The sequence below is a fragment of the Grus americana genome, chromosome 4, assembly GCF_028858705.1.
Source record: "Grus americana isolate bGruAme1 chromosome 4, bGruAme1.mat, whole genome shotgun sequence".
Taxonomy (NCBI): Eukaryota; Metazoa; Chordata; class Aves; order Gruiformes; family Gruidae; genus Grus; species Grus americana.
In genome coordinates this window covers 17,928,357-17,954,534 of record NC_072855.1, presented here as the reverse complement: position 1 = coordinate 17,954,534, position 26,178 = coordinate 17,928,357, and the positions used below count along the sequence as shown (strand labels likewise).

Sequence of the window (26,178 nt, the reverse complement as noted above, 5' to 3'; positions counted from 1 at the left end):
CATTTGAGATAGCTTATGCACTTCTACATTAAGAAAATGCCAAGTTTTTCAGTCAGTTTTTGCCCCAAGTTTCTGAAATGCATTAACTTCAGTCAATTTTCAACAATTCCGTCAACTTTCTTGCATTGTCAAATTTATTCCTATGAAATTGTGAAGCACTGTTAGAGGGTCTACTTTTAGCTTTCCATTTAATTTCAGCTGAATTGGCCCTTTACTGCCCAGTCCAAGTCCAGTGGGGGAGACAGTTATTTACAAAGAAATTTATAATTTTCCTCAGCATTTACATAAACTATCAAAGTTTCATAAATGTTATTTTATAACATTTCAGCAGTCACCCCTAGGAATAAGTAGGAACTAGCATTTTTCCTACCATTTTTCCAACCTATACCCAGGAACTTTTGAAATATTCCAAATAATACTGTACGAGAAATATCACATATTTGTGTATCATCATAGCAGAAGTATTATTCTTCACATGATCCAAACCCTGAGAGTCCATAACAGATCTGCAGCCATACCTTAATCGATATAGGTTAAGGTACCAGTTTCCCTACATACAGCAGTCTCCAAGGGAACTAGAACTTGCTGATCTACACAATTTCCTCACATGCTAAACTCTCTTATTTTCAGTAATTCTAGGATTTAGACCTTGCTGCTCTAAAGAAACTTTGGTTTTTTATACATCTAATATTCAGTCCACAAAACATTCGTTTTGATTTTTGTTTGAGACTGATTGTTTATCTCAGTAATATATCTAAAAATTCTCAGATGTAAACTCTGAAGAGCAAAGTCTTTTTCATTGTAAAGTCCAATTACTCCATGTAGTTTTCCTTCTCCTAGCCTGAACTCCATACTCCTCACCTCACAGATCATTAGACTTAGAGAAGAAATAATTTAGCTAATCATTATCATCTATATCTGTTCTTAATGATCCATGGAACATTACTGCACTTAGCTCCATGGATGACTGACATGCTCACGAAAAGGGTTAGCCACGCTGAAGAGATTTTCATTCTCTAAGTGGATCAGGGTTCTGATGATCCTCAAGGGAAGGAGGAGGCCAAAGTACCCTCCTCATGTCTACTTAGGTTCACTTTAGAACCAGTGTTTATGAGAGGCACAAAACAGCTTCCACTTCCATCCTCTATTTTTCTCTTGGTTTTCCTAAAGAATCATCTTTGAATTCTCCATCAAGGACATTTATAAAGAGTTTAACTTACTACATCTATTGCACAGATTCATTATTAATCTGGGGATTTGTGCACCAAGTTCTAAGTGCCAGAAAATGTTAGAGCGTGCTACAAAATCTTCTACCCACTCTGCCACTCAGGCGGAGACGTCAGACTTCTACAAGTAATATAATGTAAAACCTCAGGATAGAATGCCAGCCTCAATGAGGGCTGATTCCTGTCCTAGTTCTAAAATGTCTAACTGCTCTGTTCATGTTTAGTAAATAGGTAGAGAATCCACAGTTGGATCCCTCGTGTCAGTTTTAGGGTCAGTACTGAAAACTACATTTTTACAGAGATTTCTTCTCAGTTCCTGTTTAAAAATGGTTTTGCCAGTAGTATATCTACCTCAGGTAAGAAGTAATTGGTTTCAGTCTTCTTCAGTGACAGATATTTTCATCAATAGTCTCTGCAAGGAAAACAGTAACTTTTAACTTTCAAAAACATATTATTTTGCCCAGTGATCATAATATGCCTCCTATTCACTATTCAACTAATGAAAGAAAACTAGGAAGAAGGCAGAAGGGCAATTTTGGCATGACAGGAAACCATAATCTTTTGCTGTTATTTTTAAGGTAGCTTTAGACCCTTTCTTAACATCAACAGATGAAAGCATGTTTTTATACATCAGCATTATCGGCTCCAGTTAACTCATCTGTTCTATCCACTTCAAATAAATTACATTATTCTAAACTCTTTTTTTAGCTCCAAGGGATCATAAAAAGATAGTTTCATGCAATTGCTTACCTACATGGAATGCTTTCTCAAGCTACGTATATGTAAGAGTATTGAAGGAGACAAAAGACAAGGTGGGCTGCAATTCAGTATGATGATAATTTATTAATTTTAAGATTAATATAGGTAGTTACTAATTTAATTCACCATCAGCTATTTTCTATGAATCCCCTCATAACTTTCAGGTTAATGTAGCAATAGTAGTTTTGTTTCTTCCTTATAGTCATCCCTGTAAGAAATTCAGCACAGGTTTCTTCTTATCTGCCTCCATGAATAAGAGAGGATAAAATTAAAGAATTAATCTATTTGATGAGAAACAAGACATCAGAAATGTAAGATGAAGTTTACTTAAAGTGTCTAAAAACTTTGAAAGCACCACAGACTTCCAACTGAACTAACAGGCTAGCAGCTTCTAGGGCATATATATACACACAGAGAGACATATGAGCATGTACATGTGTTGTGTGTGTGTACATACGCATATATGAACATACACACACACAAACATCAAAAATTTCATGTGTGTATGTATATTACATATATATATATATGTTAGTAATTCCTGTATTCTTTTAACTCAGACCATTAGAAATTTGAGGGAATGGTTTACAATACTTCAAAAGTCATATAAAAATCTCATTTATTTTTACTTGTTTCTAACAGTAATAGATGTTGATACACATCTTGTAGTCAAGGTAAACCACTAAAATATTTGTTGAGTGAAGAGCTGCTGCAATGATTTCATTAAAGTCCTAAAAATTATATCAAGGCAATATTTAATCTAAACACTCTTAGCCTTTCTTTCTTTCTTTCTTTCTTTCTTTCTTTCTTTCTTTCTTTCTTTCTTTCTTTCTTTCTTTCTTTCTTTCTTTCTTTCTTTCTTTCTTTCTTTCTTTCTTTCTTTCTTTCTTTCTTTCTTTCTTTCTTTCTTTCTTTCTTTCTTTTTCTTTCCTTCTTTCCTTCTTTCCTTCTTTCCTTCTTTCCTTCTTTCTCTTTCTTTCTTTCTTTCTTTCTTTCTTTCCCTTTCTATTAGATATACTGAATCTGTCTTTCTCTTCATCAGATAACATGGGTTTTTGGAAAACCAGATCACCAGATACTACTCTCTCAAATTTTCACTTGGCCACATAATCTATATGTGGATTAAACAATAATGGAAGATTTAATGCAGCCAAAACCTTCACAACAGCTATTGTCCTGGAAAGTGATGACAGCAATTAAAATCAGCCTAAACTTGTTTTCTTACAGATACATTAGTTTCAGGATTATAATTAATTAATTCTTTAAATTCAGCTGGAGTAAAACTTGTCCTTAAAATGTACCACTTTATATGCAAGTTGTTTCAACTTAGAAAACAAACCTTAGATCACTTTAAAAAAATAATTCTCCTTTAAGCAAAAATCTCCTGATTAACAACAAAATAAGGCACACACAAACATAAAATCTGATCTTATAAAATGTGTTTTTTTCAGAATTTTCAAAAAGTGGATTATCGCCTGTGTATTATATACCTCACTTTAAGTATTGAAACCAGCCCATGGAATGGAGAGTACAAATTACTCATGAGAAAATTACAAGGCAACAACTTGTATTGTGGTTTACATGAAGAAAAATAACATTATCACTATGATGCCTACTCTACTGACTTTTCTCCTGTTCAAAGACATATTGAAAGTCACCTTGCAGATCAGTAAACTCAATTAACTTCTTTTTTTCTATTATGTGGCTGTAGCTCAGTGTACTTTTAGATGAGAAGGACCACCCCGGCCCTGTGGTGCAAGTGTACCTCTTAGGTTCTGGAAATACAAGTTAGGTCACAGTTGTTCAACAAGTAAATGCCATGGAAAAGTCCAAGGTTGAAAAAATTACTTCCTGCCAAATCAGAAAAATTACTTGAAATTCCTCATAGAGATACCATTCCGTAGCACTTTTTAAAAAAATAAATAATTTTCCTTTTGGAAACTTTGAGTTGGTTTTATTGCAGAATGGGGTTGTGTTGGGTTTGCATGGCAAGGTTTTGGTAGTGGGGGGGCTACAGGGGTGGCTTCTGTGAGAAGCTGCTAGAAGCTCCCCCTGTGTCTGATAGAGCCAATGCCAGCCGGCTCCAAGACGGACCCGCCCCTGGCCAAGGCCAAGCCCATCAGCGCCTCTGTGATAACATATTTAAGAAGGGAAAAATCAAGTCAGATAGAACTTTTGCAGCTGGAGAGAGGAGTGAGAAGATGTAAGAAACTCTGCAGACACCAAGGTCAGCGCAGAAGGAGGGGCAGGAGGTGCTCCAGGCGCCGGAGCAGAGATCCCCCTGCAGCCCGTGGTGAAGGCCATGGTGAAGCAGGCTGTCCCCCTGCAGCCCATGGAGGAAGGATGAGGGGGTGTAGAGATTCCACCTGCAGCCCGTGGAGGACCCCACGCCAGAGCAGGTGGAGGCACCTGAAAGAGGCTGTGGCCCCATGGGAAGCCCATGCTGGAGCAAGTTCATGGCAGGACCTGTGGACCCGTGGAGAGAGGAGCCCACGCCGGAGCAGGTTTGCTGGCAGGACTTGTGACCCCGTGGGGGACCCACGCTGGAGCAGTTTGCTCCTGAAGGTCTGCACCCCATGGGAGAGACTCACATTGGAGCAGTTCGTGAAGGACTGTCTCCCATGGGAGGGACTCCATGCTGGAGCAGGGGAACGATGAGAGGAGTCCTCCCCCTGAGGATGAAGAAGCGGCAGAAACACCGTGAGATGAACTGACCGTAACCCCCACTCCCTGTCCCCCTGTGCTGCTGAGGGGGGGAAGGTTGAAGCCGGGAGTGAAGTTGAGCCCGGGAAGATGGGAGGGGTGGGGGGAGGTGTTTTAAGAGTTGATTTTATTTCTCATTCCTCTACTCTGTTTTGCTTAGTAATAAATCAGATGAATTTTCTCTCTAAGTTCAGTCTGTTTTGCTCGTGACGATAATTAGTGAGTGATCTCTCCCTGTCCTTATCTCGACCCACAAGCTTTTCGTTATACTTCTTTCTCCCCTGTCTAGTGAACGAGGGGAGTGAGAGAGCGGCTCTGGTGGGCACCGGGCCCCCAGCCAGGGTCAACCCACCACAGGGGTTAAAATATTTCTTTGGTAATTTGAAAAAAGTATGAAAGGATGTACAATTAAATGTGCTGATTTGATTTGATTTGATTTGGCCTAAAAATCAAAACAATACATTTGAAAAGAACATTTGACAAAAGTCATCAATGCACAATCAGAGCAAAGCATATTCAAAATTAAGCAAGAAGTCTGAGATGTTTTGACTTTCTCACATCAAAGAATTATGGTCAACACTTGCTAGATATAAGATAATTTGTTTTTGACAAAAAACAATATTTTCCTTAGAATAGTTTTCAACAACTCTATCTCTGCTCCCAGCCAAGACAAAGCAGTAGGGAAGGCAGCTGTACCTCCTCTGAAAAGCAGCTAAATTTGCAACTTTCTCAGGGCTGAACCTGATAAATCACTCCAGCCTTCTATGAACAGGAACTATAACTTGATATGGTATTGCCATAAAGTTGTTATAATCAGTCAGACCAGTACTTCTTTTAACAAATGTAATTATAGAACCAGTTCCTTAACAGTATCAAATAATGTAGCTCCACTGATTCAATACAACTGCTTTAATTTACATGGACAGCCTAGCCCATACCATTTATAACCAGTTTAGTTTCCAATAAACCCCCTGAAACATAATAAAGTTCATTCGTTTCCCCTAAGAGTGTACATTCTGTGAAACCAGTTACACTTTAGTAGTATAAATGTAACTGCTTTGGAAGAAATTCAGGCCACTGTACCTCATGTATCTCAAACCAATGCTTATGTAACTCTATCAAAGCTGGATGTCACCAGGTGACTTTGTTGGTCATATATTGCTTCTCAGAGCTATGTATCACTGAAGTATAACCTTACAGCACAATAAAAATGGGATGGTCTACAGGAGAAGAAAAATAAGCGGAGATAAACTTAGATATCAGACAAGAGATACAAATACAATTAATACTCATTGATTTAATGTGTTTGATTGTATTTTTAAACATTTTTCTATCAGTTGTGGGAGAATAAGGCACAGGAAAAAAGTAGTTACAAATATTCACCAATTCTGTGAATTCAGAATTCAGTCATTTTGATTTCCAGATGTTTCCACCAGCATCGATTCCACTCACATCTGTGCGTAAAGGACAACCTTTGAGACAGGGGACTCCTCTTTCTCAATGAAACTATCTTCCCTGTCTGTTGGACACCACACACGGTACCTTGGTGGGAAAAGTATTCATGACATTTTAGTTGTCCTGAATCATCTTTTCGATAAGGAAAGCCTAGGATCATCACTCCAGCAGCTGTAGCAGATGACACAGAAGTTCCTCTACAGAAGAGCAAGACACTGATTTGCCATTCTTGCCAGGAGGCACCTCGATGAGACAGATACATTATGCCTTCTTTAGCCCCCCAAAACATAGCTGGCACTGCCCCCACCAGGCAGTCCTAAGTAAAAATGAGAGCTAAGGAGAATAACTTCAGAGTTGATGCAATGCAAGTTTGTTTCTGACAATGTCTCAGACTAGACATCTGAAAATCTGCCAGAACAGGGATCAGATTTTGCAAGTCAATGAACATCTTCTCCATAGTGTATTACAGTGGAGACTTTCTTCTCCTAAATTACTCCCTTCCTAGTTTTTACTACAGAAGTGTCACTAGTCCTGTGTTATGGCACCCTCCAGAAAACCATGAGTCACCACCATGGATGTGAAATACAAGACTTTGCCTCTCTCAAACCCAGAACACATGTTCCAATGAAGGATGTCTCACTGGGAACAGCTATCATGAGCCCATTTGCTTCCAATACCTCTCCTACAGGAGACAAGGGCTGGCCCTAAGGATGCTTTAATACTTTGAAGAGTCACATAGAGGAGTTACAGTAAGAGGAAAATAGGAAGGTATAATTATAGGATGAGAAGTAATAGAATTAACTAAGAACAAATGCCAAATTAAAAAAAGAACAAAATCTTTTTATATGAAACATAAAGCTGAAATTCAGTGGCTAGGTATAAAAAAGAGAGTTTAAAAAATAAGTATTTAAAGAAGGTGTAAACTAATGGAAGCTGAGCCATCCAGAAAAGAAAATGAGAAATACAACAAGAAATGTCACATCAAATAAATTAATAAAGACTATGTTTTGCAAACTTCTAGAGAAATGTTGAATTGTATTCTAAACTGACTACAAAGAACCTAATATTTTGGCACCAGTGATAGGATATTTTAGTATGAGAGTCTTGCATAGAGACCCAAAACTCAAACACTGAACTAAAGAGAGTATTTATGATTCTATGATTCTATGATTTAGTAAGATACAAAGAAAGAAGCATAGATCCATCATTGTCTATACCAACAGTGAAAGCAGAATCATGGAATCATAGAATGGTTTGGGTTGGATGGGACCTCAAAGATCATCTAGTTCCAACCACCCCTGCCATGGGCAGGGACACCCACCACTAGACCAGGTTGCCCAAAGCCCCATCCAACCTGGCCTTGAACACTTCCAGGGAGGGGGCATCCACAGCTTCTGTGGGCAACCTGTTCCAGTGCCTCACCACCCTCATAGAGAAGAATTTCTTCCTAATATCTCATCTAAATCTACCCTCTTTCAGTTTAAAGCCATTATCCCTTCTATCACTCCATGCCCTTGTAAACAGTCCTCTCCAGCTTTCCTGTGGGCCCCCTTTAGGTACTGGAAGGCTGCTATATGGTCTCCCCGGAGCCTTCTCTTCTCCAGGCTGACAATCCCAACTCTCTCAGCCTGTCTTCATAGGAGAAGTGCTCCAGCCCTCTGATCATCTTCATGGCCTTCCTCTGGACTCACTCCAACAGCTCCATGTCTTTCTTGAACTGGTGACCCCAGACCTGGACACAGTACTCCAGGTGGAGTCTCACAAGAGTGGAGTAGAGGGGCAGAATCACCTCCCTTGACCTGCTGGCCACACTTCTTTTGATGCAGCCCAGGACATGGTTGCCTTTCTGGGCTGCAAGTGCACATTGCCAGGTCATGTTGAGCTTCTCATCCACCAACACCCCCAAGTCCTTCTCCTCAGGGCTGCTTTCAATCCATTCTCTGCCCAGCCTGTAGTTGTGCTTGGGATTGCCCCAACCCACGTGCAGGACCTTGCACTTGGCCTTGTTGAACTTCATGTGGTTCACACGGGCCCACCTCTCCAGCCTGTCAAGGTCCCTCTAGATGGCATCCCTTCCCTCCAGCATGTCAAGTGCACCACACAGCTTGGTGTTGTCAACAAACTTGCTGAGGGTGCACTCGATCCCACTGTCCATGTCACCAGCAAAGATGTTAAACAGTGCCAGTCCTAGTACCAACCCCTGAGGAACGCCACTCGCCACTGATCTTGACTTGGACATCGATCTATTGACTGCAACTTGTTGAGTGCGACCATCCAGCCAATTCTTTATCCCATTCATCAAGTCCATATGTCTCCACTTTGGACACAGGTGTCAAATGCTTTGCACAACTCCAGGTGGATGACGTCAGCTGCACTTCCCTTATCCACCAATGCTGTAACCCCATCATAGAAGCCCACCAAATTTGTTAGGCATGATTTGTCCCTAGTGAAGCCATATTGGCTGTCACCGATCACCTCCTTATTTTCCACATGCCGGAGCACAGTTTCCAGGAGGATCTGCTCCATGACCTTGCTGGGCACAGACGTGAGACTGACTGGTCTATAGTTCCCTGGGTCTTCCTTTTTTTCTTTTTGAAATGGAGGTTATGTTTCCCCTTTTCCAGCTAGTGGGGGGTTGAGGAGGGAAGAGAGAGCAAGTGGCCACATGGTGCTTAGCTGCTGACTGGGGCTAAACCGTGACATTTACTTAATCAAATATGCATAGTGTTTTTAAGTTTTAAGCAATAGATTTTGACATGGTAAGAGTATTCTGCTGTTTTCCTGTGTCTATTTTTGGTATAACTGCCATGTCTCAGCTGTAAAAGGGCAAGTTTGGAGTCCTGTAGGCAAGCTCTTCATTGCAAGCAGAACAGGCACATTCTGTTTCAGATGGCAGGTAAGACTTCAGACCTCTAAAGACCAGCAAACTTCATTTTGTCATACTGCAACCACTGTGCCCACATTATTATGTAAATGAAAACATTTCAGACAGGCTTAGAAAGGCAAGGTAAGGGCTGTCATGTTCAGAAAGCAATGTCATTGCTAACCTCTAAGGTCATACTAGTCTATTATTGAAGTGTGAGATAACACTGTGTTGATAAGTAGATTATACAAAGTATTACTTTATTATTATATGAACAAATGTCAGTCTTATCTGAATAACTTTCACATTAATTAAATTCTCCTCTTTTTCTGATTTATTGTTTCTTTAAATCAGCCAAGAATACTAGGGAGAAAGAGAGACACTGTTGTTGTTGTTGTTGTTGCATGAACCAATAAAAACACTTTAATCAATCTCTCCTTTTGTGTAGGACACAACATCAAAATTAATTGTTTGCATCCCCATGCAATGGATTGCAGTGAAACAGTGTGGTATATTTATTGAATTTAATCTAGGATTAAATTACTATTACATAAAAATAGAAAAACCTGTTATAAATTATAGATATCTTTATTTCCTTCCAATCCCCTTATTTCCTGTACCAGGTGAAAGCTAAAACACCTCCTTGAAAAACTAGGATAGTACATGCTACGTGCTAAATGTTCAAAGCAGTATGCTAGAAATCGGTTCTCAGGCTTTTGGTATTATTAAAAGAACTTGCCATCCTAATTCACAATAAATTGTGCTACAATATTATATCCATTTATAGTAAAGGCTAAATGTGTAATACCCTTAGAATTGCATCTCACCAGCAATTATTTCTGCTATGTGTTATGACATATATTTCTCCTGTACTTAGGGTAGGATAAAGCACGCTGTGTGAGCACTTTCTTGTGATACATTTTTGCTATAGAGGTATTTGCCACCTAAATAAAACCTCCTAATAGCAACAACCAAATAGAAAAGTGTTGTCAGGGAAACAACAAAGGTGGCAAAAAATTTCATATATACCAAAGCATATACAAAAAAATACGCTGGAGAGTATAAGAACTTGATTATATATCCATTGAAATCCTAAATATTCTTCCTGCTAATGTCAGTGAATTTGGACCATGGTCAAGAGAGGCTGTATCTCTCACTAGTAAAGCTGAGAAGAAAGGCTAATAGTGAGTGAATTTAATCAGATTTTTCATAAATTTATCCTGACTGAAGTTTTTATGCCACCAGTAACAAACACTTAAGTATCATGGATGTAGTGACAACCAGAGGTACAGTGACACTACTTTTATCTTTTCCCTTCTCAGACAGAAGGACAACTGCTTTTTTTCTGCTGACCATTACTTCTTCTAGATCTGTATTCCATCTCAGATGCAGGCTTGTGTCAGGGGACTTGCAAAAATGTAGAGTAAATTCCATAACAGGTACTCACAGAACAGTGTACAAGAAACATTTTTTTTTTCTTTTCCTACCCCTCATTAGTTTGAAACCAGCTTATTACTTGATGGAAAAGGGGAAGAAATGGTAAAGTATTTAAGAGGATTCTCTGTGGATCCAGAGAGTGAGAGTGGGTCTTGTTCCACCCACCTGCCAAGGCTGATTACAAACTACCCACCCGGATGTAAGTGGGCACCTGGCCACTACAGGTCACAATTAGAGTAGCCACAGATGATACTAGTCACATTACTTGTGCGATGTTTCTTCTGGAAAATAGGATGCCCTAACCACCCTTTCTCAATTAGTCAAGCAGGTTCGAGTAGATCTGTCTTTACCTTATTTCCCTGCAGTAGAGGTACAGAAGTGTGCCTTTTCTTCATATCTAGGTTTTTACCTCATATTTTTATTATACTTCCATATTTGAACCCAGTTTCAAATGAATCCTGATTTAATAATCATGTCTTTCTGTTTCCCCCTGCCTGATTTACCTCAAAAGAACCATCTCTCTTTGCATGTGCCCTTGTCTCTACAGTTCTATAAAAGGGGCATGATCAATGCAGGAAGGCAGATACAGAGAACAAAAGCTCTTATAGAATACCTCCTTTTCCATTTTAGTGAAGACTGACCTTCAGAAAACCCAAGATGAAATATAAGAAGCTTAACTTCCAATTATACGTACGTTTGACCTAAGGCTGGAAAGGAGAAACCATCATATTTTTAAGCATCTTTGCCGTACTCACATTCAGGTCAGGATTTCATGGGTGCTTGTACTTATACTTTAGCTCCTGGAGCCTCTTATGGGTCCTGCACAGTAGGTAATAACCGGAATGCAATGTAGCCCATCCCACCTCATCTATGACACATTTCTATTTTTACTGGTCACTCTGAGTAGCAGAAATTTGCCAATTAGAAGCATTTTTCAAGTCCAGACTCCCATTCAGCCATGGAATGCCTTTGTGCAGTAAGCATCCAATGGCAGTTTTGCTCATTTTATAAAGGTCTCTTCTGTTCCTAGTACAACACTAAATTAGTCTACACAAGCAAGATTAAGACCCACACAATTATAAAATTTTCCTGCTTGAAACAAATGTATTGAGTTTGACTTTACTAGTTGTACAACTCCACGTGTATTCGATAAGTCATTTTCTGGGGACATGACGAAAGGAAGAAAGCTTTTGAAAAATACTGTAATACCTACCACAGATATTTAGCTTTATTACTACTCTGATTCTCGTGATAATTAAGCTTTTTCGCCTGCATAGGGTGAGCCTCCTATTTCTAAATAGATTAAGGCCCTAATGGTAACCAGTTTATTTATTTATTTTACTTATATTGAGAATTTTATTCCCTAAACTTCCTCAGAGATCTAGTGTAACATGTAACCTCTTTTCTTTAAAAAAAAAGACCTTTGCTCTTTGGTCACTGGGAAGTGTATCCTGTCATTTCCTCTGATGAGGTGAGGAAAAACTCTTCTTTGAAACTTAGATTCTGGTTTTGGTCATAGTTGAAACTTTTGACCTATCCATCAGTCAATGCTAAGGAAACCACAGTACACACAAAAAGCATCGGTTTTGCAAAATCAGACCAGGAAAATAGTAACTGCATTATGAAGGACAGAATGTATCAGACATTTTTGGCTAAAATATATTTTTATTTTAATATTGCAAGGCATCTGTTACCTAAAATGTGCTGCCTTATTTCCATTCCTTCTTTCATTTCCTACAGATGAAAGCAAATTGCAACCCTATAAATTAGTTCATCAGCCATCGTAATTGTATTAACCGGAAACAAAGTGCTTCTTGCAGTATCTAAAGTTAAATCATCTTTATTCACAGATAAAATAACCTATTAGGCTGAGATTTTTGAAAATAACTCCTGCCTACTGTGCTGGGATATTAATCCCCAAACACAAAACCTCACTTAAAAAACCCCACAATTCTTGTACTTTTTGAACACTGTTTAAGTTATCATCTCATTAGGGTTAGGGCTAGGTCAAAGCTCTACCTGTTTCATGTAATCTGAGATTTTTTTTCCTACCCTTTCATATCTATTCATTTGCTAGTTTATAATCAAGAACAGATAATTAAGGTTAGAGTTAGAACAGACTGAAATCAAAGTCATTCAGGTGATTCAAAGACAACTGGAAGCGGATCAGGACAGACTAGCAGAAGGTACCAGTGCAGGGCAGCTCTCCGACAGCATCAAGCTAGTGGACACAGCTTCTGACATAGTTTCCCCTGCTGGCTCCCTAGTGGTGGGGAGAAACAGAACAATATAGCAGCTCCTAGTTGGCTTTTACACGGCAGGACAAAGCCTGGGGTATTTGCAGCTCTGGAGTGAAGCACTCCTGGAATGCTGGAGACAACCTCCACACGATTTGTTAAATTCTGTTATTCTTTACCATAGACATTAGATGTATAAGTGTGTTTGCTGTACCTATATCAAATTCCGTAGTTGTCTATTTTTGACCTCTGACCAAAAAAAGAGATCCATAAGTAGTATAATAAAAAAAATTAAGGAAGCAACAGAAAGATTAATACAGAAATTTTTACCTAGCATTTACCACCAAAAAGCACAGCAATGTCTCTGAATTTGTTTCTCTCCTTAATTCTTGCTTATTCTCAAGTAGTGTTCACACTTCAGGGTTCCTCGGAGTGTCATCCATCAACTATCTATCCAACCCTTTGAGGAACTGATTAAAAGAAAAAAATCACCAGCTTCTCAGAATCTGGTATTGCAAAGGTCTGAGAAAATGGACACAGAACACCAGGTGGGTTAGATCATGGGAAGAAAATGGTTCACAATAAACGGATGTTCTAAAAATTAGAAGCTCTCTTCTGCTTTTCAGAAAGACAGTCATGCTCTAACCAATAAGTATTAATGCAAAATACAAATAATATGCAGGATAATGAACTAAGTAAAAAAATAAAACCAGAAAAACAATTAAAGAAAACAGTGAGCATTGCTATATAGTATTTTTGTCCCAAATCTTTAAAGTATAAGCTTTACTTTTTCCAAAATGCAATTCCTTATAAAGACAGCTTGCGGATGAAACATGAGCATCATAGACGACAATAATAAAACCATTGCCGTGGCCTTCCCCTCAGTGAACAGAGGCTTCATTTCATTGATTAAGCCTAGCTCTGCATAGCTTGACAGGAACTTGGGTGAAGGCCTACCAGTCACTGTACTGATCTCCAGCCTTAACTGCTTCATGTGGTCTGTTATGCTGCGTCAAAGTCGTGAGAATGCTCCAAGCACTCACAGAAATTATTTAGTACAGTTTCATTATGACTATACAAAGCAAAAACTTTAGTAACATGAAGTCCCTTTACTCCGACAGTTAAGATAGAGCACATTGTAATCTTAGCAAACTTCATTCCTAGGAAGAAAGAGAAGTAAAGCAATGCTTATCATCATAACTTCTCCCAATTAATGAAACCTGTCTGGAGTCAAGTTTCATTTTGTGAGCTATAGGTCTTAAATGCTCAGTGCATACATTTCTGTTCTCAAGGGTCCTTTTCAAAGAGTCAAAGTATGAATTTCGTCAAGCTTTTCAAAGTTTTCAGATCAAGGTTTTCCATGCTGGTATTTCCTGTCTGGGGGCTGTGGTGCAAAGAATTTGATAAAGGAGTTTCATTTTAGGACAATTTCCAAATATTGGTACTTGGGAGAAGACATACTTCTAGTCTAGACTATAGAGGAATGTTGCAAAAGCCAAGACACAAGCATAGCACCAAGTTTTTTCCTTATAATCCAGGAAACATAAATCTAGGAAAATTTCATCATTTTAGCCATACCATTCTGGTCACTGTTTTATTAAATGCCTTACCAGAACTGTGTATATTACCTTTATTCATCTGATGGAAAAATGAGTAAAATGTAATACACTGTACCAAACAAAATCCATGCTATTGCAATCATAATCCTAAATATTGCTGTTTCCTAAATATTGCTGTTTTCCAGCTACATTTATCATACCAGAACACTAAAAAGGTCAATGAGCATCACTGGACAACCACATATAAATATCCCTGAAGATGCGGACATGTAAGTGAGCAGTACATGTCGCTGTTTAAACCACCTGCTGCCTGGGAATACCAGAGTTGTCTACAAACATTAACTTTGTCCCATCATTTTTTTTTCTTATTTTTTTTTTTAAATCAAATGCTGTTAACCTCCCTTTATACAGTCAGGAAATGAAGCACAAATGAAAGACTTGACTAGAGAATCTTTGGCAGCAGTCAGAACAGAGTCAATTTTCTGAGCCCATTATAGGTGGAAAACTTGACCCATAAATACAGCCACCATATTTATGTTGATATTGCTTGCATAGCTTGCTTTTTTTTTTTTGCTACTATAAAATGAACTGGCTGTAGCACATACAACATATATGATGTATGGAAAGGATGAAAGAAAAGGCGATCATGACATAATGAGAGATACATCACCAAGTTCTGGAATCATGCCTCAGTCTGAGCTTCCCCAAAATTCACATAAGTTTGGACTCAAGTGTTCACTGATCTTTAAGAGGCAGATCTAATCTGATTCTGCACAAAGACAAAAGAAAATGAAGACGTTAGAAAAAAAATTATTAATTATAAATTCTCCTGTGCATAAGTCTTGATATCTCATCTGTATTAGTACTTAGTTGCTCTCTCTCATTCAAATTGCTATTTTCCTGTTTTGTATTGGCTTTTCATGTAATGATTATATTTCAATGTTTTGAGTGGATCACAATTTCAGAATTTATTTTTGCTCTAGAAGAATATGGAAGGCTAACTAAGAGCCCAACACACCTGTATTCTCAGTCGTGGATTTCCACTGAGATACTGCATAGCTTCAGCAAAGTTAAACCCCCTTCTCTAAACAGTTATATTTCACAATTCTCATATTTATGAACAGCGAAGTCATACTAATAAGTGGTTCCAACTCATACTAGAGCCCAGTAGTGTTAGGCACTGTATTCATGAGCAGAAGATGACAATCCAGGTCTTGGTACTATTTAGAAGGACAAGACACAGAAGGAGTAAAAGAGGAAACAGTACAGGGAAGTTAAGTGGCTTTCTCAGGACCTCATGGTGCCAAGTTCAATCCTGTTTAAAGCAGAAAACATGACAGCTCAGGGACTGTATTTCAGAATTTTCACAGTGTATTTGGACTTACAGATTTCTCGTCTCATTTCTAAAGGCCAGTTCCTGAAATGTGTGGAAAACTTTCTGTGGGTTGAGGTCATTCAGCACCTTGCAAGCCTGACCCTGATTTTCAGAGGTGCTGAGCGCACACAGCTCCTGTCGAGTAGACTAAGAGTTCACAGTACCTCTGAAAATCAATTCATGTCTAATGGCCTTTTCACCTGTCAGAAATAATTGCTGTTTCACAGGAGCATACTAATTCAGTCACCATTTTGTTTTTAAAGGAGACTATTTATTCCTAGCCTCCTTGGAACCTGATCTGCTAGGGGGAAAGATCAGGAACAAATTGTGTCCCAAAAGGAAAATAGATTTTATATGAAACACTCATTCTGCTGATTGTCAGTCATAAAAAATACATATTTTAATAGTTCTTTCCCTTGCAGAAAAGTCTGTTTAACTAATCTTATCATATAAAATATCTTTCTTCTAACATTAGATAGTTAGCTGGGTATTCTCTGCTGGGATATATCTTTTACGGTTTAAGAAAAGTCCTTAATACCAGTAGGAGCAGACTAACACATAACGGGGGGTGTCCTTTCTTTAGCTGGATCTGTGCCCAGATGCTGGAGAGCTTTTTCACTGAAAGGTATTATCTTCAGACTTTCTGCTGATGCCTTCCTGGCTTTAATGTTCCCAAGGATAGCACCTTAACGTAATTTTCAGCTGTTGTAAGACAGGTTTGGAAATTAAAGCAAAGCTTTTAAATGAGTAAAATGTATACATTTGAAAGCATATGGCAGCAAGGCCACATTCTAAAGTGCAAGTCTTCTCAATGGAAATTAAAATGCGTGTTAGGAAATGGTAAGCTGCGTGCCTTGGCTGTAATAGTTAACAAAAGAGCTCTACTGGGATAGCATAATGCGTAAAAACTCAAAGAAAGTTCTAGATTTCATGTCCCCACAAATCTTTCCTCACAAGGTTAAACTTCTGCATGGTTAGAAGCCCATCTTTTCAAGTGCAGCACCAAGGGGGCATTTGTCTTGTCCCTAGATCAGATCTTCAGTTCCCTTCTCTACATTTCAAGGACAAAATGAAATTTCACTTTGAGAATTTAACAAAGGAGAAGTGCTATGAACACTCGGGTTTTATTTAAAGCTTTTTAGTCCAATAGATCTTCATATCTATTTTTATATATATGTGTGTGTATAGATAGACATATGTATCTGAGAACAACCTGAGTGATTTTGACAAATTATGCAATGCAAAAACTCTAAGTACATGTTTTTGATGCATGGAAAATATTTCCATATGGACCTGCTTAACATGTATCCCTGGGTAAATGCCATTGGTATTCAGATTTTAAAAGCTAGAATGGTAAATCAATAGTGTGCATATATCATAAGACTTATTAGCCCCTAACGTCTCCTAGCTGTCCAGGGACGTGTTATGGCTCAATCCTATTTTCAGGGAAGTCAATGACTAAATGGTACCAAGGACCAGAGCTCCCTCCCTCATGCAGGTGTTGGAGATTGAAATTAAAAATTACTACTCTCTGTTCCCTGGAGGTTGGATGCCCCAGAGCAGTAGGGCTGTATCCCAAGGAAAACAGCTGGAGGCTTCTGTGATGAACACTTGGGGGGCGGGGGGGGGGAGAGAAAACAACCTCAGAAATAATTTTTTTCCTTGCGACTGTTCTAACATTGCACATCACCAGCATTCTGCACAGGCATCTTTTTTAAGTTAAGAGAATCTGGATGTTTTTGGAAAAGCATACATTTCCCTTTTAATTTCTCACTTTGATAGAAGTAATAAAAGATCACTTAATCCATGTAGTCCATCCTTTGCTGCAGTTACAAAATGTGAAAACTGCACTTGACAATCTGGCCATGCGGTTAATGTGAGTTGTAAATAGGTATTTCCCATGGCTAATTCTGATATTTTTATTTTATTTATAACCTGTTTTGTTTTGTTTTTTTTTTTAATTTCAGCCTACATAGTACTGCAGTGTGTAACTTTCTTCCCTGAATTTATCGCAATAACTCTTATTTTGTTTCCCTCTGGAAAGGAAAACTATGCAGTGCCATGCAATCATGCTGTCTTTTCCTCCTGACTTGTGCTCTTCAGCTCCCATTGCTTTGGGGCTCTAACTTCAAGAGAACAGTTCTTCACCTGAATTAGGAGATTCCCTGTTACATTGTTTTTCTGTCTGGATGTCATTCTCATTGAAAATATTCATCTGCCTAGAAATTAACACTGTAAATGGCATTGACTAGGAAATTCTGTGTTAGGGACCAAACTGCATGTCAGCGGATTTCACTTCAGTACCTGATTTAAACCAATGAACTGAGTGATACAGTAAAAAAATTAACATGTTCAGAAAGTTCTCCTCCACAGTACATGCATGCACTGCATTGCCACTTTTACAGCCATGTTTATATTACAGACCATATGTATCTCTTCAGCATATTTTATCAGAGAAGTATAAAAATACGCATTTGTTGGTTGGTTATAAAATCTATTTTCCTACTTCCCTTACTTTCTTGGAAATCAAAGTTTAGATATATCAAGAACAAGCTAATAACCCTGGCAGGAAGGTATGATGAAATAGACAAACGTTTGGTGTAATTATATTATTCAGTGGTCTTGCTCAGCTGCAATGCTTCATCTTATCCACTGTTTTGGGACGTGAAAGGTATGTCAATTTGTGTGATATGATAAGACTTGGTGGTAAGGCTAAATATTCCTTGGCCATATAACCTACCTTATCTTTTCAAGTTACTGCAGAGCTGGAATGCTGGTCCACATAAAAGTACCATAAGTACACAAATTCCTTATGTATAGGCTGAATATGTAACACTACAATATACTTCAAAATTTCAATCAATAAAGAGGAGTTAAACTAAGGATAGGGAAAAAAAAGAAATTAAACATCCCCAGTGGTTATGCCTTAGTCCTTTCGTCCTCAAAAACCCTGACAATCAAAGGCAATTATTTCTCCCATGATCTCTATCATAGCTTTTCCATGGCATCTTAATAACAGTTTCTCAAGTAAAAGAATACTTCCAACCATTTCCTTACATGCCCCCCAACATCCATTTGCAACTCTGTGCTAAAGAAGATTAACAGCAAGCTGACTTCTAGTGAAGACATAGTGATCAGGCAACAATCTATATTTCAGGTCACTGGAAAGGCCATGTAGAAGAAGCATTACAGACATTTGCTGGATGATGTGAAGCTGAGAGTGTCTCACTCTAGATCAGAATTTATTGAACTCCATCTGTCAACAAAAGTGACAAATTACTGCAGCTGGGGAAGCTGTTCCCTTCCCAACAAACAATATATTGGAGAGGCCAGTTGATTAGTCATCCATCTTTATTTCAGCATTTCAATTTAATATAATTGTAATTAATTCTGTATTTTGGAAAATAAATTTTAGAAAATTGATTTCTGACTTCAGAAAAATGTTTTCCATTTTTACAGGTTTCGCTGATTCTTTTTTGACCGACCTGATATAAAACGAGACAATGCCTTTCCAACTCAATATCTGTTCTTATTTTGATAAAGTCATAAACGTATTGACTTTACATGGATTTAACTTTGCATTGAAGCCATGCTTACATTGCAGCTTGTTTTAACAAAGAAGGGCTATAACTTGTCCTCCAATAAGAGGCATGCTATAATACTTAAATAAAATTAATTGAGATGGAGTTATAATGCTATAAATGGCTTAGATTTTGATGAAGGTCAAACACTTCAGACTTCAGTGCAAATTCATTTGCCTCGAGAGGAAAAAGATACAACTGGATTCCAAAGTTCCACAAGCAAAGCCACCAAAAATAAACATTTGCAGATTTGGGGGGAAAGGGGAAGGGGAAGGGGAAGGGGGAAGGCTAAATGCAAAGACTAAATGCAGAGATTAAATGCAAGCTTTCAGTAAAAAGACCCTTCAGGTGATCACCTCAAATTCTTGTTGCCTGCCAGGAGCATTAAGGTGTGTTGGCTTTGTTCAAAGTTTTTATAAGGAATGCAATCCACCCAGGAGAGGTTACATGAGAAGAGGCCTTTTCTTAACAAGGCTTTTCAAGCGCACAGTGTTCATTGAAGCTCAGCTCAGCACTGAAAGGGAGGGAGGGAGAAAGAGTCTCTGAAAGACCTGGACTCGCTTCCCCGTCTGTCCTAAGGGTATAGCACAAACAAGAAAGGAAGTTTCTAGATGGCACTGCTAATCTGTTACAGGACAAGGACATTACATAGCTCTTCACCTTTTCAGTTTGAGTCTTATTCTCCATGTATGAATGCCATTTCCTGCACTGAAATGTACAGCTGTAGTGTCACCTAATAACTAATAGATTTTTATAGCACCATATTGTCCTCCAGCAGTGAACTCCTCCCACAAAGGAGACATAGGTTCAAATCCCATTCCTGAAAGCAGCTCCTGAGTTTATTTAGACTGCTCTTAGCCATGGAGAGCTACACAGGGCAGAACAAACCATGCGCTCCTTGGAGGCTCGAATCCAGCTCGACTGAGCTCACTGGAGAAGCAGTTTCTCAAACCACTCCCAGTGTTTTTTTCATAGAAGTAAGCAACAATTACCTACCTGTAACTATACATATACACATGTCCAAGAGGACTTAGTGCCTCAGTGGAGGTGCTATAAATGCCACAGGATTTGGTTCTCCAAGATAAAAATAGTAAATGGAGATCTGTAGAGACTAAATCTTCATCTGAGCTCCTCGCAAACTTTCAGTCGGTACTTGGAAGGAAAACAGAAAAGTGATTCAGTGCTTCAATAGCATTTGTCATTTGCCTCAGGATTGAAATAAGCAACATATGTAAAGGTTTTATGCAAAGAACATAGCAGCACAATGCAGTCTGAAGCTCCCTTTATTCTAAAATTAAACTTTTCTATAAAAATCTACAAAATCTATTGATACAGAAGTGTTTATTCCTTTATAAAGCTCTGACTAATGCCAGTGACTAAAATCCTGAGCAGGAATATCAATGTAACTGGTGATTATCTATCCCCAGGTGTTATTTACAAAGATTATACCTGTTCTTAATACTGCCTATCTGAGCATCAATTTGTGTCACATGTATAATTCCATCTCTTTGTTTTTGATGATGCTTAAAAATCAAAAGATTGAAAGACAAGGACTGAAATAAAATAAAGATTTCAGATTTTCATTTTCAGACGTTTTTGGGAACATTTTTAGTTGTAGAAAGGACCCATTCAGATGTTGTTATGTAATTCTGATTGCAGATTTCATCATGGTAACTGGGGACAGATTTAAGTGCACATGATTATAGCAATTTGACTTTGGACGCATGCCTTAATGTTTTTTCAAACTCCTGGAATTCTACACAATTGGATAGGAAATATTATTCAATCTTGAGCAGATTTCACCTTCCCACTTCTCAGGCCTGAAATATCATTTGAATAGGCTTTTCCAGGAATATTTCAACTTCCACATAAATTACAAACTAGAAAATACCACAGTACAAAACATAAAAATTTATCAGCTAACAAGAATTTTTATTCTATCTCCAAACTACATGGTGTTCCAGACAAAAAAAATCTTCCAATGACTTTAATTTCTCTTAACTCATCCTATGATATATGCTTACTTTGTGTAACATTCAAAAACTTTGACATTTTGTAAGCCAAAGATTAATTTTTTTTTGTTTTGCTCAGACATTTTTCTAAGTTTGCTATAAAACTTTTGATTATATATATATATATATTTATATATAATATCAAGTGGGCAATTCCTGTTAAAAATAAGTGGTCATAGGATGAGTCCAGGGCCCATGGTCATCTTCTCTTGGAACTTCCGTATTCACTTACTTGTACAACATTATTATTCAGGTACAATGATTCAGTTCTCATGATACAAAAAATAAATCAATCCCCAATTCAAATTTAGTAACACTGAACAGTTACAACTCTCACTGAAATTAATGATACTTGGGAGCACCCTGCCCACACAAAGGCTAAGGAAGCCCTAATATTCTACCTATGAAAAATCAAGCTGCCACACAAAAATGAAAAATACGGGTTTGTTTGAGACTTTTCTATCTGTACATACGTATTGTAGGCACAAATGCTAACTTCTGACAGAAATTAAAGTACTTATTAAATCAAAGGCTCCTGAAAATAGACTTGTAAGAAACATGAGTAGAATGTTTTCACAAATAATAAATCCAGAATGTCTGTTGCACTCCTCCAGTGTGACGTTTTGAGTGCTGGGTTTCTTCAAACTAGCTCTTGTGAAGTAGAAGATAACTCTTAAAAACATCAAAATTGATGATGGGGGGGAAAAAAAGAAAACCCTGAAGTAATGGAAAATGCACAGCAAGATCCGGTAAATTGTTTCATTGGGCTATTCTCCAATGACCATGTCTGCTCTGAATTTATCTAGTTGCAATGTCTACAATATTTGTTCTAACTAGAATCATGGAAATGTTTGGGTTGGAAGGGACCTTAGAGATTATCTATTTCCAACCCCCCTGCCATGGGCAGGGACACCTTCCACTAGACGAGGTTACTCAAAGCCCCATCCATCTTGGCCTTGAACGCTTCCAGGGAGAGGGCATCCACAGCTTCCCTGGGAAACCTGTTCCAGTGCCTCACCACCCTCATAGAGAAGAATTTCTTCCTAATATCTCATCTAAATCTACCCTCTTTCAGTTTAAAGCCATTACCCCTTCTCCTGTCACTCCATGCCCTTGTAAACAGTCCCTCTCCAGCTTTCCTGTAGGCCCCCTTCAGGTACTGGAAGGCTGCTATAAGGTCTCCCCGGAGCCTTCTCTTCTCCAGGCTGAACAACCCCAAGTCTCTCAGCCTGTCTTCACAGGAGAGGCGCTCCAGCCCTCTGATCATCTTCGTGGCCCTCCTCTGGACTCACTCCAACAGCTCCATGTCTTTCTTGTTCTGGGGCCCCCAGAGCTGGATGCAGTACTCCAGGTGGAGTCTCACAAGAGCGGAGTAGAGGGGCAGAATCGCATCCCTTGACCTTCTGGCCACGCTTCTTTGATGCAGCCCAGGACATGGTTGCCTTTCTGGGCTGCAAGTGCACATTGCCAAGTCATGTTGAGCTTCTCATCCACCAACACTCCCAAGTCCTCCTCAGGGCTGCTTTCAATCCATTCCTCACCCAGCCTATAGTCGTGCTTGGGATTGCCCTGACCCACGTGCAGGACCTTGCGCTTGGCCTTATTAAACATCATGAGGTTCGCACAGGCCCATCTCTCCAGCCTGTCAAGGTCTCTCTGGATGGCATCCCTTCCCTCCAGCATGTCGACCACACCACACAGCTTGGTGTCATTGGCAAACTTGCTAAGGGTGCACTCAATACCACTGTCCATGTTGCCAACAAAGATGGTAAACAATACCTGTCTCAATATCAGCCCCTAAGGAACACCACTCATCACTGGTCTCCACAAACTAATCTGCAAACTAATGTCTTTCCATCTTCATTGTTAGCCATACAGCTGCCTTTTAACAACTTTGTGCTCTCCTTTACTGGAGAAGCTATGCAGACTTTATCTCCTACATCAGCATCACAGATAGGGTGCACAGATCCATCTCCTGCAATGTGATTGGGTCTATGCACCTCCTACACTTGGATCACAGATACTTCTACCCCTAATTACCACCAAGGTCCTCCTTAGCTGTCACTGTCTGAGCTAAACAGATCTAGCTTCTCACAATTCTCACTGCCAGGTACAAATTTTGTGTCATTCTTGTAGATCTTATCTGAAGTATCTCTAATTTAACAAGATATTTATTAGTCTGTTATGAGACTGGATAATAATTCTGGTAGAGGTCATACGTCAGTGCCAATATAGAAGCAACATAATCCTACTTCATGTTTTTCTGTTAAACTAAATTATTTAGTTTAAATAATAGTTTTAAACCATAGTAAATAGTTTAAACTAAACAGTTCAATGGTTTAAGCTATTAAACTGCTTCCAAGGATAGTACCTCCCTTCAGTTATTGTCCTACTCTAGAAGGCTGCATTTCACTGAAGTCCTGAAATCAGTCACTTTTGAATCCCCAGCAACAACTGCATTTGAAGACATATCAGTTAGATAGTGTGTGATCTGTTCAGTGCCTGCCATGTTGATTTTGATCATGTCGGTTGGACTATGCTGAGCACTGTGTGAAAGTTTTTTGGGACAAGTTCTTCCTACAGTTATTCCCATACAACTTACTACGGAAGACAGTTTTTTTTCTTCTGGTTCCTGCAATCTTTTTCACTGATTATTCTTTATTTTGATATACCTAATCCTGTAAGAGGACCTTGTTATCTACAAAGAAACCTTAAAAAAATCCTCAGATTCTTCTAGAGAAAGACACAATATACAAATAAGTGAAAAGACATTACAGATTGAGGAAAGAATGGCCATGTATTTGATATGCATGCCGAAAACCCACATGGTGACCCTTAGAGAAATTTTAGTGAAAGTAACAATACGTAAATGGCACTCCTACAGACTTATAGTTAACTTTCAGTTGGAGTTAACTTCCAACCTGTTTTTAATATTTTCAAATATTTCCCGACGATTCCATAAATGTATAATTCAAATCCAATGTAAAAATAAAGAGGTTTGGCTAGAAAACAGAAGGACAGAGTTCCTGCCTGACATTTGCATCATAAATCCAGTCAGGAATCAGAGTGCACTAGCCCACTGAAAGCTGGAGAACTCTAATGATAAACAAGCACACTGGGAGGCACAGCATTATCGCTAAATGGATTATTTATGCTAGTTCTCGAAACAAGGAAGGGAGGTGAATAATCCTCTTCAAATCTCAAGGCTGCTGATCAAATAAAAATTTCCAAGTACAATAAAAAATTTGGCTCCTAGAAATATATTGGAGCTCCTTGAGCTTTTCTTCCCTCAATTCAGGAAAGAAAAAATTGTTCCACAGCTGCAAAGAATCAATTTTTGGTACTCCTGAATTAGGATTTAAGTTCCCCATGGGACTGCTTAAGCTTTCCATCCCCTTCAGCTCTCTGTGGGAGGCACCCATGGTTCTGAGGAAAAACACTTCTGAGGCCAGGCCAAGTTTGGAGCTAGACAGCATGGCCAGGTGTTGAAGCCAAGTCTGTGAACCTCCATGGCACAGAGGTCCTCCAGACTCAAAACTGGGGTGGGGTAGGGGGAAGATTCACATTCAGAAATTCCTGCTTTTCTTCCCACTTTGTGTGGGACTTGGCAGGATTTTGTCTCAGGTACACAGGGGGAAACATGTATTTCACTTAACTTTCAGTTATGTATAACCTTGAAAAATTAGGCCAGTCACAAACCTGGTAGGTTTGCGCAAGATTTAAAGGTGAAATTAACACCACATGTACAGGCGGTGATCGAAAGCCCAGTGGAATCAGTGGGCAATTTTCCACTGAGATCAATGGGCTGTGGATTACACCCATAAAGCCTGACTAACGAGGCGTTATGTGGATTAAAAGCACAGGTTAAACTAGGAAATACAGTACTTCTGTGCCAGTGGGATTCTGGATCTCTTTGGTTTCCCAAAGACTTAGCCGTGAATAGCATAAAGGAAACAGAAAGTCCCTTGCAAAGCTATTGCGTGCAGTCAGACCCCATGCTCTCACACAGCCCATGGGCTCCAGGCCTGCAGGAATAAGGACTTAGCTTGCAAGCTCACTGAGAGCACCTCGGTGTCACATACATTACCAGTGTTTTAGGAAGTATAACACTAACAGCGTGCATTTCCTTTTGTCCCCCTCTCTCATGTATTTGCATCTGTTGTGCATGGAAAAGTGAGGTTATATCCATTTTAAAATGTCTATATATGTCTCAGGCAGGCAGAGAGAAAGCACTGTTAGACATTTTGAAGAGCTGAGTCAATACCTGAATGTCTTGCAAAACAAACTTATGAGCAGACTGGTTTCCACAGTCATATATCTTGTAAAAAGCACATAATGAGATGTGATAAACTATGGTAGGAAGATTCTTACTGCCTTATGCTTAAATGAATTCCTTTAAATGAAAGGGATTTTTTCATTTCAGATTTGCTATCACCAGCAGTGCTAAGAGGCATTAGATAATGGCCAAAGCATTTATATACTTCTCTTTCTCACTGCATCTCTGCGAATACATGATTGGACCAATTAAGGAACAAAAAAGAAGTTATGATGTCTTGGAGCTGCGAGCTCATTATCTTCATCAACAGAGAAGATTTTAGTCATGTAAGTGGCTAGCAGGAACAATGGTTAGGCATCCAAAAGTATCCTAATTCATAGAAATTAAGAATACAGCTTGCAGTATAGACCAAAAAGAGGAAGGTGGTCACTCCTGCCATCTGCAGAGGCAAAGTATTGCCTTTCAGCTATTCCCACCAAAGCTACAACACTCGGCATGAATCATGACCTTGCAAGAAGCAGATGATTTTCCCTTCCTCTACAGGAGGCCGTAAATCCCACATAGGCCCACAGGGACTCAGAATTCTACTCATTTTAAAAAGTGCCAGTAAGTTGCTGTTGTAGGTTTATGTACTGTCCTACACCAACTGCTAGCACTGAATCAGTTCTCGTCCTCTCCTTCCTGCCTTTCTTAAC

General features: G+C 38.9%; 1 long non-coding RNA gene across 6 annotated transcripts in view; it reads right to left on the bottom strand.

The window, feature by feature from the left end:
- Positions 1 to 26,178, bottom strand: part of LOC129206429 (uncharacterized) — a 166,353-nt gene that overhangs the window by 26,113 nt on the left and 114,062 nt on the right. For all 6 annotated transcript variants that reach the window (XR_008577134.1, XR_008577131.1, XR_008577133.1 and 3 more), the window contains 2 exons: positions 20,192 to 20,347; positions 14,905 to 15,008 (listed from right to left, as the gene is read on the bottom strand). This is a non-coding gene — a long non-coding RNA (uncharacterized LOC129206429). The remainder of the gene's footprint in view (positions 1 to 14,904; positions 15,009 to 20,191; positions 20,348 to 26,178) is intronic.